Source organism: Amblyomma americanum, chromosome 9, assembly GCF_052857255.1.
Source record: "Amblyomma americanum isolate KBUSLIRL-KWMA chromosome 9, ASM5285725v1, whole genome shotgun sequence".
Classification (NCBI taxonomy): domain Eukaryota; kingdom Metazoa; phylum Arthropoda; class Arachnida; order Ixodida; family Ixodidae; genus Amblyomma; species Amblyomma americanum.
The window spans coordinates 145,245,960-145,261,622 of NC_135505.1; the positions used below are offsets into that span (position 1 = coordinate 145,245,960).

The 15,663-nt window shown below is 46.0% G+C and overlaps 1 pseudogene across 1 annotated transcript in view; it reads right to left on the reverse strand.

The window, feature by feature from the left end:
* The window catches only part of LOC144105703 (uncharacterized), a 55,197-nt pseudogene extending 42,575 nt beyond the window's left edge, over window positions 1–12,622 (reverse strand). Inside the window, exon 1 of the transcript XR_013308863.1 lies at window positions 11,897–12,622. The product of XR_013308863.1 is annotated as an uncharacterized LOC144105703 (transcript). The remainder of the gene's footprint in view (window positions 1–11,896) is intronic.
* Window positions 12,623–15,663: the final 3,041 nt, after the last annotated feature.

Below are 15,663 nucleotides of genomic sequence, written 5' to 3' on the forward strand. Positions count from 1 at the left end.
CTTTCAGTTGGGGACGTAGTGCAAGTGCGGAAGTTTAAAATCGCCTTCAAAAATAGCTGGACGAAACATTTGCACCAAGGCGCCATTTACGTAAAGTAGCTTTTTCTACCGAATTTAATAGAAAGGTTGCGAACAAAAAGGCTTCCACAAGATGGCGACGTTGCTTCACGGTACCGAGTCTCAGAGAGCAAAATCCGCTTTTCTCCGGAGCGCTTTTTAGAACGAGGCTTTGCGTAGACTGGGTGAGAGATACGAGCCAGCAGCTATCGCGTGGTAGTTTTCTTTTAAGGCTGGTAAATAAATCTGCGTACACGATACCTGGGCGCAACCATTTAAATAAGCTGCTTTTCAAGGCAGTCTACAACTTCTGAATAGACGCTTTATTCCTCAAGCTGATATTTAAGAAGTGAGCTGATTAATTTTTAATTAATCACACAGGATAGCGAAAAAATACTGCATGCTATAGGTCACGCGACTTTCGACAGCCCTGAGTTGGTTTGTATGACACTCCGCTTTATTTAAGTCTTTGGTCAGCCAGCAGTCATGCTCGATTCGCATATGAGAAAAAGGTTGTTATCAACAATAATTGCACATGCAACAAACTGCTTTTGGGCCGCTCGATTGACACACCCAGAATCACAACACTGATTCAGCGAAATTTTTTGGTGTTGGCACTTCTAAATCCTTGTTTCTTTTCATGCTTGAAGGAAAAGCGAACACTTTTCGCCCTTGGGGATAAACATGCGATTCACGGAAAGTATGCTGTGTATATATCAGAATTCGGCTGCAGATTTGTTTAGTTCAAAGGCTCACCTTCAGTTCAGTGCGTTGCAAGTGTCACAATGTCTCAGCGAGCGAAAAGTGTGTCCCAGTTAAACTGAATTTCTTTCAGACGAAGGCAAAATATTTGACCTATCTATTTGAACTTACGTGTGCGCTAATTGTCTTGTATGTGGTGACGACCTGTACAGGTGTCATCGGCAAAAACGATTATACTGACAGTTGCACGGAAATGAACTTCTTTCATCTAATAGACGCTGGCTTCGTTTTCTTCCCAGCAAGTTGGCATCAGGTTCAAGTTTGGAGAGAGACATATAGAGACAGCAGGACGGAAAGGTAGGGAGATTCACTATAGGCGATGCCCACTAGCCTACCCTACACATAGGAAGGGGAACATAGGGGAAAAAAAGGAAGTCAAGTTTGAACATTTCTAAAGTAAAATTACATGCGGCTGCTTTCATGTTTCACCCAGAGATTAAAGTGTAATGCCTAAATATTTGCAGCAATGTTTGTTGACAAAGATATTTGCGATCCTGTGGCAAAACAATCGAACCTAACTGATTCCTCTGTAGTCATTTGATTAATTAATTGTGCAATTTCAGCAAGAGTGCTTCAAGTCAAGAAGGCTTGTAAGTGATCTTGTGTACATGCGACTTCTGTGCACATAACATGGAGAATTAAGAAACGAAATACGGAATAACGTAATCAGCACTGACATTCGTGATCTCACGAAGAGGCGACAACCGAATGATGTCGCATCGGGTGACTGCGCAGTGCAGTGCTCACGGTGCCTGGCCCATACACACAGCCACGTTGCTCCTAAAGGAGGTGCATCCCGCTGACCACACCGAATCACTTATCTGTCTAGCGCACACAGCATCCTGTGACGTCACGTATTCACGGCAACTTACACCTGTTAGCGGACAACGCGGACGGATAAAAGTGTTCCATTCTCTCTTCAGATCCTGTATGTGGATAAATAGGGACAGGGAATGAGAGAAAAAAAAAAAGTCAACGTTTGGCAACCATGGTGCGATTCCCGCTTAAATTACAGCGAGAGCTGTTAAAGGCACGTTTTTCGGTTCTGCAGTTTTCACGTTGGCCTGAAGCGGCGCTACACTGATTGGCCAGCCCGAGGTGACGTCAATAATGACGTCGCAGTGCACACGCTGAATGGACTGAACATAGAGGCGTAACGGGTAACAACATGCCCAGTGACGGCACGTGCACGGCATAAGAAAAGAAAGCAAGTAATAGCAAATAAATAATATATTCACCGTCGCAAGCAGCTGTAGATGAATCTCGCGTTACACAGTGCACAATAAGCATCCTGGTAGGGTTTCTAGTTTCACACGCGCGCGAGAATGGCCTTAAACATCTCACAAGCACGCTGTAGATTCGCATATTCCTTACAAAAATTTCTTTAGGCAGTCTATAGTTTGCCCATAGACTGTTGTCTATAAAGTCTTTAGATTCTCTATAGACAAACCCCAGAGAATAGTCTACAGGCAATATAAATGCCATAGCCAGTCTATAGACAATGTATAAATTTATGGCCATACAATTTTAGTAGGCTTTTGTCTATAGATAGTCTATAGACTTTGAATAGACGAAACGAAATGTCTATAGGAAGGCAATAGAGTATATAAGAAGTCTACAGACTGTCTATAGATCATTTTGTAAGGGATATACGCTCTCGGAACACGTCAGACGCGAGCATGGCGCTGTTTATTGCAGCGTTGCTGTCAAGAGTTCGTTCGTTAGTGGTCAGCTGTTTTGATCCGTCCTGCGAATTCTTCCAGCAGGATGACGGTCCGCTAAGTCACCGCGATGTCACGAATCCATTCCAAAAATTTTCCGTTGAGTTAGTTCCTCTTGGGAAGGCAGTAAAGATAATTTCACTAATCTTCGAACTACGTGACAGAAACTCAATGCAGCCCATTCCGTACGCCACTTTTGAATTGCCGAGCTGCCGATCGCTATAGAGAGGGGTTACAGCACTGGTATACTTCAGCATCTACACAAAATAGTTCAGTCAACGTTAAATTGATCAATCAATCAATATTATAATACTTTCATAGATGGTAGTGAGAATCATGCAGGTTATAAGTTATAACTTATACAGAAGGAGGTCCCATAGTCGTATATAGACTGCACAGGGACTTCGTGCGTTGGTAAATACTAATGAATTTCAAAATGAGGAGTACAAAAAAATGTTTACAACTCCTACAAAACTACGAATGAAAAAATTAGAATTGAAAAATGTGACGGGGCTATCGAAAAGTATAAATCATAAACAACTATTAAAATAGCGAAAGTACGACAACAGCGCTATTGAACAACTGGTAAGAATCATACTGAAAATCCTTTACTCAGAATAAAGTTTTAGTTCGTTTTTAAATTTACATGCTGGTTACAAGATTTGTAGTTCACGAGTATTCCAAAGAGAAAATGGTGAATATAAAGCTGTCTTCTACGGTTAGTGTTCATTTTAAGCAAGATGAAGTTTTGAAAGCAAACATAATTTTATTACCGTTTAGAAGAAAAGACAGGAGAATGCGTAATAGGTTGACATAAACAAGTGAAGGTATTGAAAGAATGTTGTTTGGACGAATTAACATTGATTGATTTTCTAGCGGATTAGCAATAACATTTTTCGTCAGCATTGTGAGAGCTGGGTTAATAAGATTTGAAGGAATAAGTGCTACAAACTGTAAACTACGATGAGTTAGTATTTCAAATGCTTGATTTTGAATTTTTGCAGAGATGTGAGGTGACTGTTGCATGCGTTATCACAACAAGTTATGGTGAAACTGATATGAAACTGAAAAGTGAAATAAAACGATAGTAACCTGAGATTAAAAACCGAAATGAACTTATTGTAATGAGTGACCTTAAGCTGCATCAATTTCCTTCTTTACGTGATATATAATAAAAAGAAACGTAAAAATTAATAACAACGAGTAAACGCGCGACGGAATGTATGATATTGCATGCAGTCAAAACTGGACAAATAAAAGTTGGGCGACCTTGATGAACACTGAAAAGAACAAGCTTTGTTTTACCCGGACTCATTTGCAGGTAACGATTGTTACACTGTTTGAATACGTTATCAAGGTCGTGGGTCAGCTTCAATTTGAGAGTTTAAATGGAGGTATCAGAATGAAATATTGTGTTGGCAGTATGGAGTGTACATTTAGCAAAATAAGTGTAATTAGGTTTATTATAAATAGAAATTAGAAACAAAATAAGCCCAAGAAATTAGCACTGATAGACCCCTGCGCTAGCAACTTTAGTTTCGGAGCAGACACCGGAAATGATGGCCATTAGAGGCCTGCTAAGCAAGTAGTATTTAATCACAACTAAAATAAAAAAAAACTCGGCTAAATAGAAAAAGGGCATAGACAGAATTCGTCTTAATATTTGCAACATGAAGTGCACGGCATCGCCTGATGTATTGTGTACAGAGTATATACAGTTTCCCGACATTCATGCACATGTCGACGTATATCTATGACGGGTGTCAAAAAAGTGTAGGTCGCCTGACTCAAGCTGGTTGTCTGTGAAAAGTTCGGCTTTGGTAGTCAATCGGCAGATTGGTGAAAAAAAAAATGAAACGACAGAACAGCAACAAAAGTATTCAGCTGGAAAGGAAGAAGGTTGCTTATTGTATGGCACGTAGTACTAACAGGGCTCTCAATACTAAAAAGAACTAATAGTTTGCATAAAAAGCCGAATTCATTTGATAATTCTTGTACTACAGTTGAGTGTGACTTTTCGGTAAAAGACGCCAAAAAAAAAGGAAAAATCTAGTCAGAAAAAATGAAAAAGCGTGGCTTTCATACGCAATTATGGAGTTTTCATTAACTGGATGCTCATACTTTAGTTCTTTTCACACTAGATTGGTGCATCGGATCACACACAGTTTGAAAGAGGTCGGAGAACCGGCAGGCGTATAAGTTATTCTCGGCGCCTAAGCGATTGTTTAGTATCTGCAAAGCGGTAAATGCGATTGTCAGATAAGCCACCGAATGTCTGAATAAACATTGAAACCATTTTGTTCTGTTCCAAGAAATGTATTCTTCGCTACTGTCATGTGGCAAGAACTACGTCCCCTAACCGACCGATGCATCTGTGAGAGATAAAAGAAACGAATTTAACGTCACAAGTGTATATGCAGTATCTAAAAAGCCATGTTGGCGTACCCTGCAGAAACTCAGAATGCATGGCCTCCAGAGTATGGAGAGTGCATTGTGAGAGGCAGGAGCTGTGACAGGCTCACCATGAAGAAATAACAGAAGGTCATTTATGCCATTTCCAGGCTGCTGAGTAAACCGTGCGGGCCCAAGCCTTCTTTGTTGTTTCCGAAAGGTGAGAAATTCTTGAAGAAGAACGATGACGACTGTCATTAAGTTCTTCAATGGCATTATGACGCATGATGCATACAGTCGTCGGCAATATGAAAGACAACAAACTTTTTGCACAAAATTGCAAATTCTCTCGTTATTTCTCCAGTGAATTTGAGAGTGACTTTTGCATACTATATGCCAAGAGAAAAACTAGCGAAAAAACACAAAAGAAACTGTGCTTGTCACACATAATTATCGAATAATCAATAAATGAATGCTCGAACTTTGTGCCCCTTTATTACTGCTTGCGACTGTATACCTTTCTTTGTCTGTTGGCCGCCAGTTTTGGAAATAACAGTTTTAGCTCCTCTGGTTTCTTACACGCCTTCTGCGCGTAATTGTATCTGTAGCAATCCCCGTATCCAACTTGCCCGATAAGTTGAGGTGGACAGGGGCTAGTAGAAAGGGATGGAGGTAAACTTCACACCTGACCACGCATTTCTTCACTGTTGCCGTAGTCGGGGGCGCCTGAATTTATTTCCTCAATCGTTCGGTGCAGATTTATTTTTCTCGTTAAGGGGAGAAGTTGGCGACCGAACGAGCAGCCCTACACACGGCGCCAGGGCTGTCGAATTGGTAACATCATGCATGACGTCACAAAACCAACCGCTATGACTATGCCTTCAGGCACCTCTTTTTGCTGTTTCACTGTCTCCTCTGCTTTGCAACTGCACTAATCATATATACTATATACTCCGGGGAAACCGCTCCATGCCATGAATTACCGCGCACTAGTTACCATGCCTCGAGCATTGTTATTTCTAATAAACATTTTTAGAGCCTAAGGAGTGGTGATTCCCACTAGTATATTGTAGCGAGATGCTGAATCCGCACCAGAGCGTCCGAATCTTCCACGGGGCTACCCAATCCTGATCGACCAGGGAAACACGAACATTCTCTATAGTAGGGAGCCCGACAGAAGATGTGATGCCAAACCTGTCCCGGAAGGTGGGCCTGGCATCCGCCCGCACGTTTTCGATTGACGATGACTATAGTGATGACGGCACAGTTCCGCCATATCTTGTGAGCTGCGCCGCATTTTGTAAGGTCGAACGGTCAGCGACAACCAAGGCTGAACACCGGGAATAAGTGCATGCACTGCGTATGTGCCCATACCGCTTTGTCTGAACTAGTAGCAGCTGCGCTCTGCGGCGTCCATGCGTTGTTTCTACCCTGTGTGATGTGATTCGGGAAGCATTCTTTTGATAAACGCGTCTAGGGGTATACATAAATTCTGCCATCATCACTGGCTCAGATCTGAGGTTCCTCCGACGGCTTTCCGAATTTACCGGGGCGATAAGCACAGCTCTTCGCTTGCAAATAAAATGGCCAGGGTCAACCGCCCATAGAGTTTATCACTCTTAACTAGAGGGAAAGCTGACGCCCCGCCTATGGGAGTTTGCATGGAGCTTCCTCGAGACCACCTGTACCACCATGGGCGCTCTAAGCATCATGGGCCGGAGAGCTACCGACTGCAGAACCACAACTTTTCGCCAAAAAATACTGAAAAAAAAACAAACGTTGTTCGATAACCAATAAAGCGCTATCGTTAAATATCCTATCTACGAATTGCAACAAACGAGCAGAAAAGCATGTAAATGTAAAGTTTGTCCCAAATAAGCGATGGCTTGCTCTCCTATTGGCCAAGTATTGCAGACCACAAAAACCGATATTCCGTGCTCAACAGGCGCACTTTTCAAAAGAAATATATATATTTTTTAATGCTGTCGCTTAAACACATTAAGAATATGTTTAATTTCATATCGGAAAACAAAAATCTTTTATTGGCGTCGTGTGCTGTTGCGTTTTCGCTACTATGCCTTTTGCGCACTACTTTTACGCTGAAGTCGTCTGCGCGCGGAGCGCACCGTGGATACGGAATGGGACATCTCTGTAACGCCACTCTGTGTTCCTGAAAAAACCGACTGTCCCGCACCAAGTAGCTCATCGCCCCATGATGCTTTGAGCGCCCATGGATGATGGATGGATGGATGAATACAACTGAACCCTTTAAATCGGCCGTGGTTCAAGCCACCTAGCCATGTCTTGTGAAAATTTACTCCTGTCTTGCTTTTAGCCACCAATCAGATAACCTTCGCTTGGTTACTTCTAACCTCTGAAAATCCACTTTCCCTTCACTATCCCTAAACCCCAATGCCTTGGGTAAGTCAGCCCCGCTGCCTTCCACTGTAGGGTGAAGCCCTTTACAGAAAAGTATCAAGTGTTCAGCCGTTTCCTCCTCCTCTCCGCACGCAATGCACAAAGTGTCTATCTCCTGGTACCTGACTCTATACGTCTTAGTTCGCAAAATTCCAGTCCTGGCCTCAAACAACAAAGAGCTTCCCCCACAATTATCATAGATATTTTCTTTGGCAATTTCCTGCTTAAAGATCCTGTATATATGTTCCCAGTGCAATTTTCGTCAGCATCCCTGTTTTCCACAAAGCTCTCTCTGTTCCTTTAACCTTTTTCTTAACCGATAATTGCTGATTTGCCCCCTTACTGCTGTCCAGATATTTGCTTGTCAATTTTCTAGTTCGCTTTCTCCATTTCGTATCAACATTCCTTATATACAGGTATCTGAAAACGTTCCTAGCCCACCGCTTTTCCTCCATCTTTCTCAATCGCTCCTCAAATGCTATCGTACTGCTAGCTTCTCTGCTCTCGAACGACGCCCATTCCATATCGCCGTGTACCCCCTGATTTGGTGTATTGCCATGTGCTCCCAAAGCTAGCCTCCCTACGCCACGTTGTTTAATTTCTAACCTTGTGGTGGCCCAGGTACAGCGCCGCCAGCTTTCCCTCTAGTTAATAGTAAGAACCTCTATAGTAAGAACAGGCGAACGCCTGTAATAGTAAGAACAGGCGAACGCGGCCTGTCCATTCCGGCTAGGTCCGCTTCTGCTCTACGGATCAAGAGAGAAAGGGCTCCGAAACGACCTGTAAAGCTCGCGAAACCCATCCAGATAGACCTGTGGAACACGCATTCGCCGCTGTGGTAAAAAAAAAAAAAAAAAGCTGCCCCGGATCGATCAGTGGAATTAGCCATGAGTCATGAACGACTGCAATCCTTCGCGACGAGCTTCACTGCTCAGCAGCACGTCTTGCAGTGAAGCAAAACGAACGAAACGCCAAGCAGATCATGGAACAGAGGGGTACACCTAGCAATGTGATCTTTGAGGAACTGCTTAACATGAATTTATTTCTTAATTGTTCTGCTAATTTTCCGCTAAGTATCCTTGTGGCGTTTCCTTTTTGATTTTCCGCCTCGTGCATTGTTTTATTGCTCAAGTCGGGGTGAAACTTTCTCCTTAGGCCTTTAAAGTAAGTGAAGGCGGCGTTGTGGGAAAGCTGATAACTAATTTTGTTTAATTCTAATCTAAATAGAGCCGTGCAGTAAGGGACATTTCTGGAAGACCAACAATTCTGCAAAAACACTTCCGATATTCAAAGTCAACAAGTAGAAACGCATGTTATTCGCCACATGCATGTCAGGTTTTCACTTGCAACGATCAGACAAAAAAGAAATAAAAAAGCAGACCGCAAGCACGCACACTAACGATAAAATTTCCGCCTATGCGACGTAAGGGCTACGATCGAGAAACGCATCAATTCAGACCATCTGGAGTTTCCCCAAAGATAAGTACACAAACGCTTTTTCGCATTTCGATTGCACCAAAAGAGCGGGACCCGCCGCTACTGGGATCGAACCCGCAACTTTGCGCTCAGTTTAATGAACTTTATAGCCGTGGAAGACACTGTGCTGGGTATCAAATGCAAATGTTAAACCCGATTCGCGGTGAAGTAGAAACCCTATTTGAGCACGCCAAATGAAGGCGCAGATCAACTTGCGAATAATTTTTTACCATGGCCGGTTTTACCTTGGCGTCTCACAATTTTCATGATTAGGTCACTATAAGTAGGAACTAGGCATATCGGGTTATAATGATGAATGCGTGCGCGCATGACGCTTGGGTGCTGATTAGGTGATATTTTAAGTGGCGTTTCCTGTCTGCTTTTGTCTTTCGTGCCCATATCAGGGCGTTGTATTTATTAGAGCCGCCTTTCTTGGGTTTCAAGAACACCGATACCACTGTATATAGCATGTGGTGGTTTTCCTCTTTTTTACCGAATTCGACTCAAAAATCTACCGGGGAATTTTTTACAGCAACGAATGCGAAGCTGTATAAATGTAGTGAAACAAAAAAAGCCACGCGTAAGCTCTGAGAAATTTCATCAGAACAGAGTCGATGAAGATCAATTCCACCATTGTTTCATAATTATCAATCGGCGTTCTTAACATATTTACAATGACAGAGTTATTTACTGTATTAGTTGCCAGAGCTTTGTCTAAATGTTGCAACAATGTCTTTTAGTGATTTTTTTCAAACTTCGTTGTTGGTCTGTTTCGGTTATCGCCAAGCTCAATCTTAATCCAGTGCCATTTTTATAATTTCACTTCTGGCTTATGGTTTATGGGTGTTTAACGTCCCAAAGCGACTCAGGCTATGTGAGGGACGCCGTAGTGGAGGGCTCCGGAAATTTCGACCACCTGGGGTTCTTTAACGTGCACTGACATCGCAGTGCACACGGGTCTTTAGAATTTCGCCTCCATCGAAACTCCAACTCCGCGGCCGGGATCGAACCCGCGTCTTTCGGGCCAGCAGTCGAGCGCCATAACCACTCAGCCACCGCGGCGGCAAAATATATACAATTTCACTCCTATTAACTAAATACCATGTACTACATATAGTACATCCTGCATTTGCCATCTTATCATTAATCACCTTTGAAACCATTCTGCTGAAATCACCGTGCGGCGACTGCAGTATTTGCACAACAGACAAATAAATTCTCAATAAGATCATTTCCTTTCGGGGAAAGGAGGTACAGTGCAAGGCGCAAGGCTAAGCAGGAAGAACCGTTGTCGGACGCTCCACTATCAAACGGCCTCTCATGCTTCAAGGACATTTGTTTGCCTTAATACTCAACTGATCCGTTTCAATGCAAATAACTCCTTTGAGCACGGATGTAATCGCAGTCGGCCTATGCTGAGCGTATAACTTCAAAAGGGTCTAAACTTTACCTGTGCAAGAGGTTGTGTTGTGCGCCAGCATTCTGTGGACGCCTTTTTTTTTTTAATTCGACCCCATCGACTACGTTGCAATTATTCAAGAAAAACAAATAATTCTTGGCAGTGTCATATAAGGGAAACATCACGCGTGATGAGAAATGTGAGTTTAAAGCCGGAAAAAAAAAATGTTGAAACACCACTACACGTAACAGGTAGCGAATTTGCGTAGTATCCTACATTGCAGAAGGGTCAAAAGTTGGTGATGAGAAAAATATTTCAATAAATAAAAGGATTATTCTGAACTGTGAAGTGAGATAAATATTTCGTATCGACAAATATTTCTGTTTTTTTTTCTCAAATTTCTTAAGTTTGGGCATGTTAACGCCACTGAGACACGAAGTCGGAATTTTTTAGGGAGGGGCCCCAGATAATTCCTTGCATCGAGTGGAACGGGGGCTAGCTCGCCGGACCCCTCTTAGATATATACGTGCCTGACGCCACGACTCAGAGATATTCCATCATTTTCTCATCCTCCCTTACGGAGTTGACACGACCAGCCTGGGGACGCGTGCATTCTTATGCTGCAAACGCAACTGACACCCGTGCCCATCCTCTGCGTTTTTACTTTTGTCTGCCGCAGACTCCGCTCGAGTTGTCACCGTCAAGTTTCCGCAAATTGCACAATTCTGAGTTCATACACTGCTTGGCTATATAGTATATAGTCGGGATCAGCCGAGATTAGGAGGTGCGTTACAACACCTTGATGTATACATTTCCACAGTTTAATGTGTTGACCTTTTGAAGACTCCGTTTGGTTTTGTGACGCACATTTGTAAAGGCGTTCGTGTATACGAATGCGCACGCAAGCAGAAACGTCTGATCGACGCCTGCTCTGAGCCAGAATTCGATGGCACCTCTGGCTTTGCCCCATTCGACTTCTTTGTTCGCGCACAAAACTCGCCTGGAATTCTCAAAACTTCAGTATCATTTGGCAGGTACAACATCCGCCGCGTATGCGTATTGTGCAATCACTGCTGAGATGTATGTCTCATCGCTAAGACTGACAAACAGTGATTAGGGTGCCAATCTTGTTGAGCACTGTCGCACTTGTGATGGCTGTACACCGAGCTTTCGGGGAGTGAAGCTATTGACCAGAAGCAGGTTGCAAACCACTCGAGAGACAATAGAAGCATGCTTTGTTGTGTTTGCGCTACGTCGATTGCATTGTGCAAAGCGGGAAAAAAATGTTTCTCTCGCGGATTTTCCGCTGAAGATCCAGCACGTGTACGGCTTTGCGCCTGCGCTGGTCTGAGAGCGTATGAAAGCTGTGTGTTTTGCCCGTGAATAAACAGTTGAGAGTCAGCGCTCTGTCCGTCCCTTCCGCCCTTCCTTCTCTGCTCTTCTTCTGTGGCCTAGGGCCGTTGCGCTGTTGTCTGAGAATATGTCCCAAATAACTGCAGTAACAACTAGCCCATAAATTAACATTCCTGGAGTGATATCGAGCAGGCGTCGTACGATGTTTGAAACACTGCCACCTTGGACAGGGTGGTGGCCGGAAATTAACACCGTCCAGAAGACATACATAGACGCCGCAGTCCGCGGGAAGCGCTCAGCGAATGCGCGAACGACTCACCGGCGACGTCCGGCGGTATGCCGTGAGGGCCATCGAAGCCGTGCAGGAACGGAGCACACGGCACGAACGCGTGGCCGAGGTACACGCCGGCCCTGTCGCCGGGGAAGCCGCAGTGCGGCGGCGGAGCGTGGTGCATCGGCGGCGGCTGGTGCACCAGCGACCCCGCCGAAGGCCCCAGCACCGGCGGGTGGTGCAGTCCCGGCGCCGACGACGCCTGGCTGCTGCCGTGGTGGTGGGCGGACGACGAAGAAGAAGGCAGTCCGGCATCGCTCAATCCCAGCAGTTCCTGTATGGCGAACGGCGAGCGCTGGTGCTGAGCCGCCGAGGCCCGCTGCATGGCGCGGCTGCGCCCGCACCGACGTCGGACCCGTCGCGCTGGGCGCCGTGCGTATCCCGCGCGTGACAAACAACCCGCCGCCACGACACCCGGAAAAAGCGGCGGCGCCGCCGCCACACCTCCTCCTCCTCGGGGCTTCCCTCACTCCCCGCGCTCCGCTTACAATCAGCGGAGGAGGAGAAGCGCCGAAGCGGAGAGGAGGAGCTCTGACACGGCCAATCAGGCCCGCGACGCGACGCCATTGGGCCGTTCGTAACGCGACGCCGTCGGCCGCATTTCGGCCGCAGCCAATGGAGGGCGTCGCGCGGGGCCCCTAATTGGCCGACGCTGGCGCCCTTCGGCCAATTACGACGCGGCCAGACCACCGTTCCGTCGAAGCGAACCGCCATCTTGAAGACGCGAGCGTTATCACGAAAAGAAAGGTTCGCGGCAGAGCTGCCCGCGCAGAGGGGGAGGGCCGCGCAGGCGGCATCGTGTTTATGTACTCGCGCCATTATAAAGCGGCTGGCCACGGTTAGCCGGTGCGCATCGCCCAATCTTCCGGCGTTGTTTTTTTCCGTTGCTTTCGCGGATCCTTTAGCGAGTGCGCTTTTTTTTTTTTCCCTCGTCGACGAGCGGGAAAAAACAAAACCCGAGGCTCAATATACCGCGAGCGGAGCAAGATAGAAGCCTGGCGTACAATAAGCGAAGGCGCTATAGGAACAGGCAGGCTCCTTATTTACGGGTGATGTGTCGCGGCTTCCTCGGGGTTCGCCTTACGTTGCGGCAAGACGACATCAGGCGCCGAGAACCGACTTCCGCTGGCTCGACCGTTTCGGTGGTCGCTTTCACTTATTTGGTGCTTGCTTTTTCTGTACGCCTGGTATAGTCGGGGCCAGCAATCTTCTCGGCTGCCCTCTGACAAGCTGACCTGCGCCTCCGCTCGATGAAGTAAATGTGTCCTGCCCCAAGAGGCAGGGAATTTAGATACGGCGAGGTGCAATTTCCACTCCTTCGCGACAAAAAAAAAAAAAAATAGAAAGAGGCAATTCAGAAGCGCGTCTTCGGCAAGCATGCTTCAGCGACTTTTGGCGCTGGCATTCTGCGTATGGCTTGCGCTAAGTCGCGGTGCTTCACGGAAAGCACTTCTCTTCGAAGGGCGCCATTTAGGAAACGCTATTCCGAAGAAGCCGAGGTTCCATATTAGTCGTCACTTTGGATACGAAACGTTCTGTCTACCGATTTATGGGGGTTCAACCTCCCAAAGCGACTCAGGCTATGAGGGACGCCGTAGTGAAGTGCTCCGGAAATTTCGACCACCTGGGGTACTTTAACGTGCACTGACATCGCACAGCACACGGGCCTCTAGAATTTCGCCTCCATCGAAATTCGACCGCCGCGGCCGGGATCGAACCCGCGTCTCTCGGGACAGCAGCCGAGCGCCATAACCACTCAGCCACCGCGGCGGCGTTCTGTATATTTAATAGTGATGCTTGAATGGGCGACTTCTGCCGCTTCCGTACATACAGACGTTCCAACCAGGCAACATTATATAATCAGCACAGAACAAAATTGATAATATATCGGGAGCACTTCTACAATGGCCAGTGTTGGACACATAGGCAAATAGAGCCAGGGGGAGCCTCCCCACCCCCCTTTTCCCCAAAACGTTACCTTGCACTCAGGACTGAGTGCAAGGTTGTGAACTATCAGTGTGTGTCCTGTAGTGTGTGCGTAACTATAGTTAACTTTCCTGCCTCTGCGTTCGTCTCTCTCTCTCTGGCTATACATGCCTGGCCAGTGTTCTTTCAGTCTGCTCGATGTAGTTTGCTCAGCCCACAAGCGTAAGTCGAGGCCGTAAAAACGCTAACCTCGTCACACTGGAAAGTGATCGGCATGCTTTGCATCGTGCTTGATCGAGAAATACTCTATACTGTATATATATGCGCGGCACTAGTTGCCAGAACAGGAAACGCCTTCAACACTTTCTTTAGCGGCGCCCAAACGCCACACAAAGACACATATGGGATATGGAATGTACTCGCTTCGAGGAGGAGGAGGAAAGCCCACCTTTATGGCAGAAGCGTGGGGGCTAACGAAAAGGGTTCAGCTTAAGTTAAGGACAATGCAGCGAGCCATGGAAAGAAATATTATAGGTGTATCCTTAAGAGACAGGCAGCAGGCGGAGAGGGTGAGGGAACATACTCGGGTTAATGGCATCCTATATAGTCGAAATCAGGAGGTTTGATTTATGGGGTTTAACGTCCCAAAGCACTCAGGCTATGAGAGACGCTCCGAAATCAGGAGGAAGAAATGGGCTATGGCAGGCCATGTACTGCGAAGGCAAGATAACCCATGATCCTTAAGGGTAACGGACTAGATTCCAAGAGAAGGCAAGCGTAGCAGGGGGCGGCAGAAGGCTAGGTGGGCGGATGAGATTAAGAAGTTTGCTGGAATACGATGGCCGCAGGTATCAGACAACGGGGTTAATTGGAGAGATATTGGAGAGGCCTTTGCCCTGCAGTGGGCGTAGTCAGGCTGATGATGATAATTTGCTCTAATAAGGATTGTTCCTAGCGCGAATAACATTATTAGAAGTCGTATGACGTAGGTGGGAGATTCTGGTACACTGTTCTCGGAGGCGCCATGTTTCCGCTACGGCGCCATGTTGTAGTATTTACTGCAACGGGTATTACTGTTTTTTTTTTTTGAAGCGATGTTTATTGCCTCAGGGCATTACTGGTTTGAGTGGCGCCGTAAGTTTGTTTGGCACAGAAAGCACATGGGTTACAGCGCTTCTTTTAACGCGCCTGCGTTGTAAGGGTTTCGTCCAGCGAAGAACCCGGCTTGCTACGTTATCGGCGTATCGAGAAAATCCGGATTAGATGAAATGGTCGTGACGTCACACGTGGAGCTGCAGAATTTAACAGTGATTGGAACATCAGATAAATTGTGATTATTAGGTCGCAACATGACTCAAACGTCATTATTACATGTATAAATGTGACGTGAGCTAACTGCGTTGGAAAGAAAATTGGGGTGATTAGATGAGAATCGAACAATTAAGCGACCCTCGGGTCGCCAGTCAGATACGGTATACCCCAATCAAGGCACGCTCGTTGGACTTGGTCAACGGAGGCCGTGTGTCTTGTCCGACATTGTCCGTGTCAGCGAAGTGTTGCGCAAAGAGTACCTCAGGCCGCCGAAGGCACCCATTAACGCCATTGCAAAGAGTACCTCAGGCCGCCGAAGGCACCCATTAACGCCATTGCGTCAAATCTGTATGGCTGAGCTTAAGTGTCCCCCGAATGCTTAATTTGACTGCAATATGCACATATGCGGAAAACCATACAGGGTGTTTCACCTAGGACTTTACATTTTTTTATACATAGTCTTTTTGAGTTAGAAGAGCGCTTTTTTTTCGGCATAGTACTGTCAGCGGTGCAGCAGC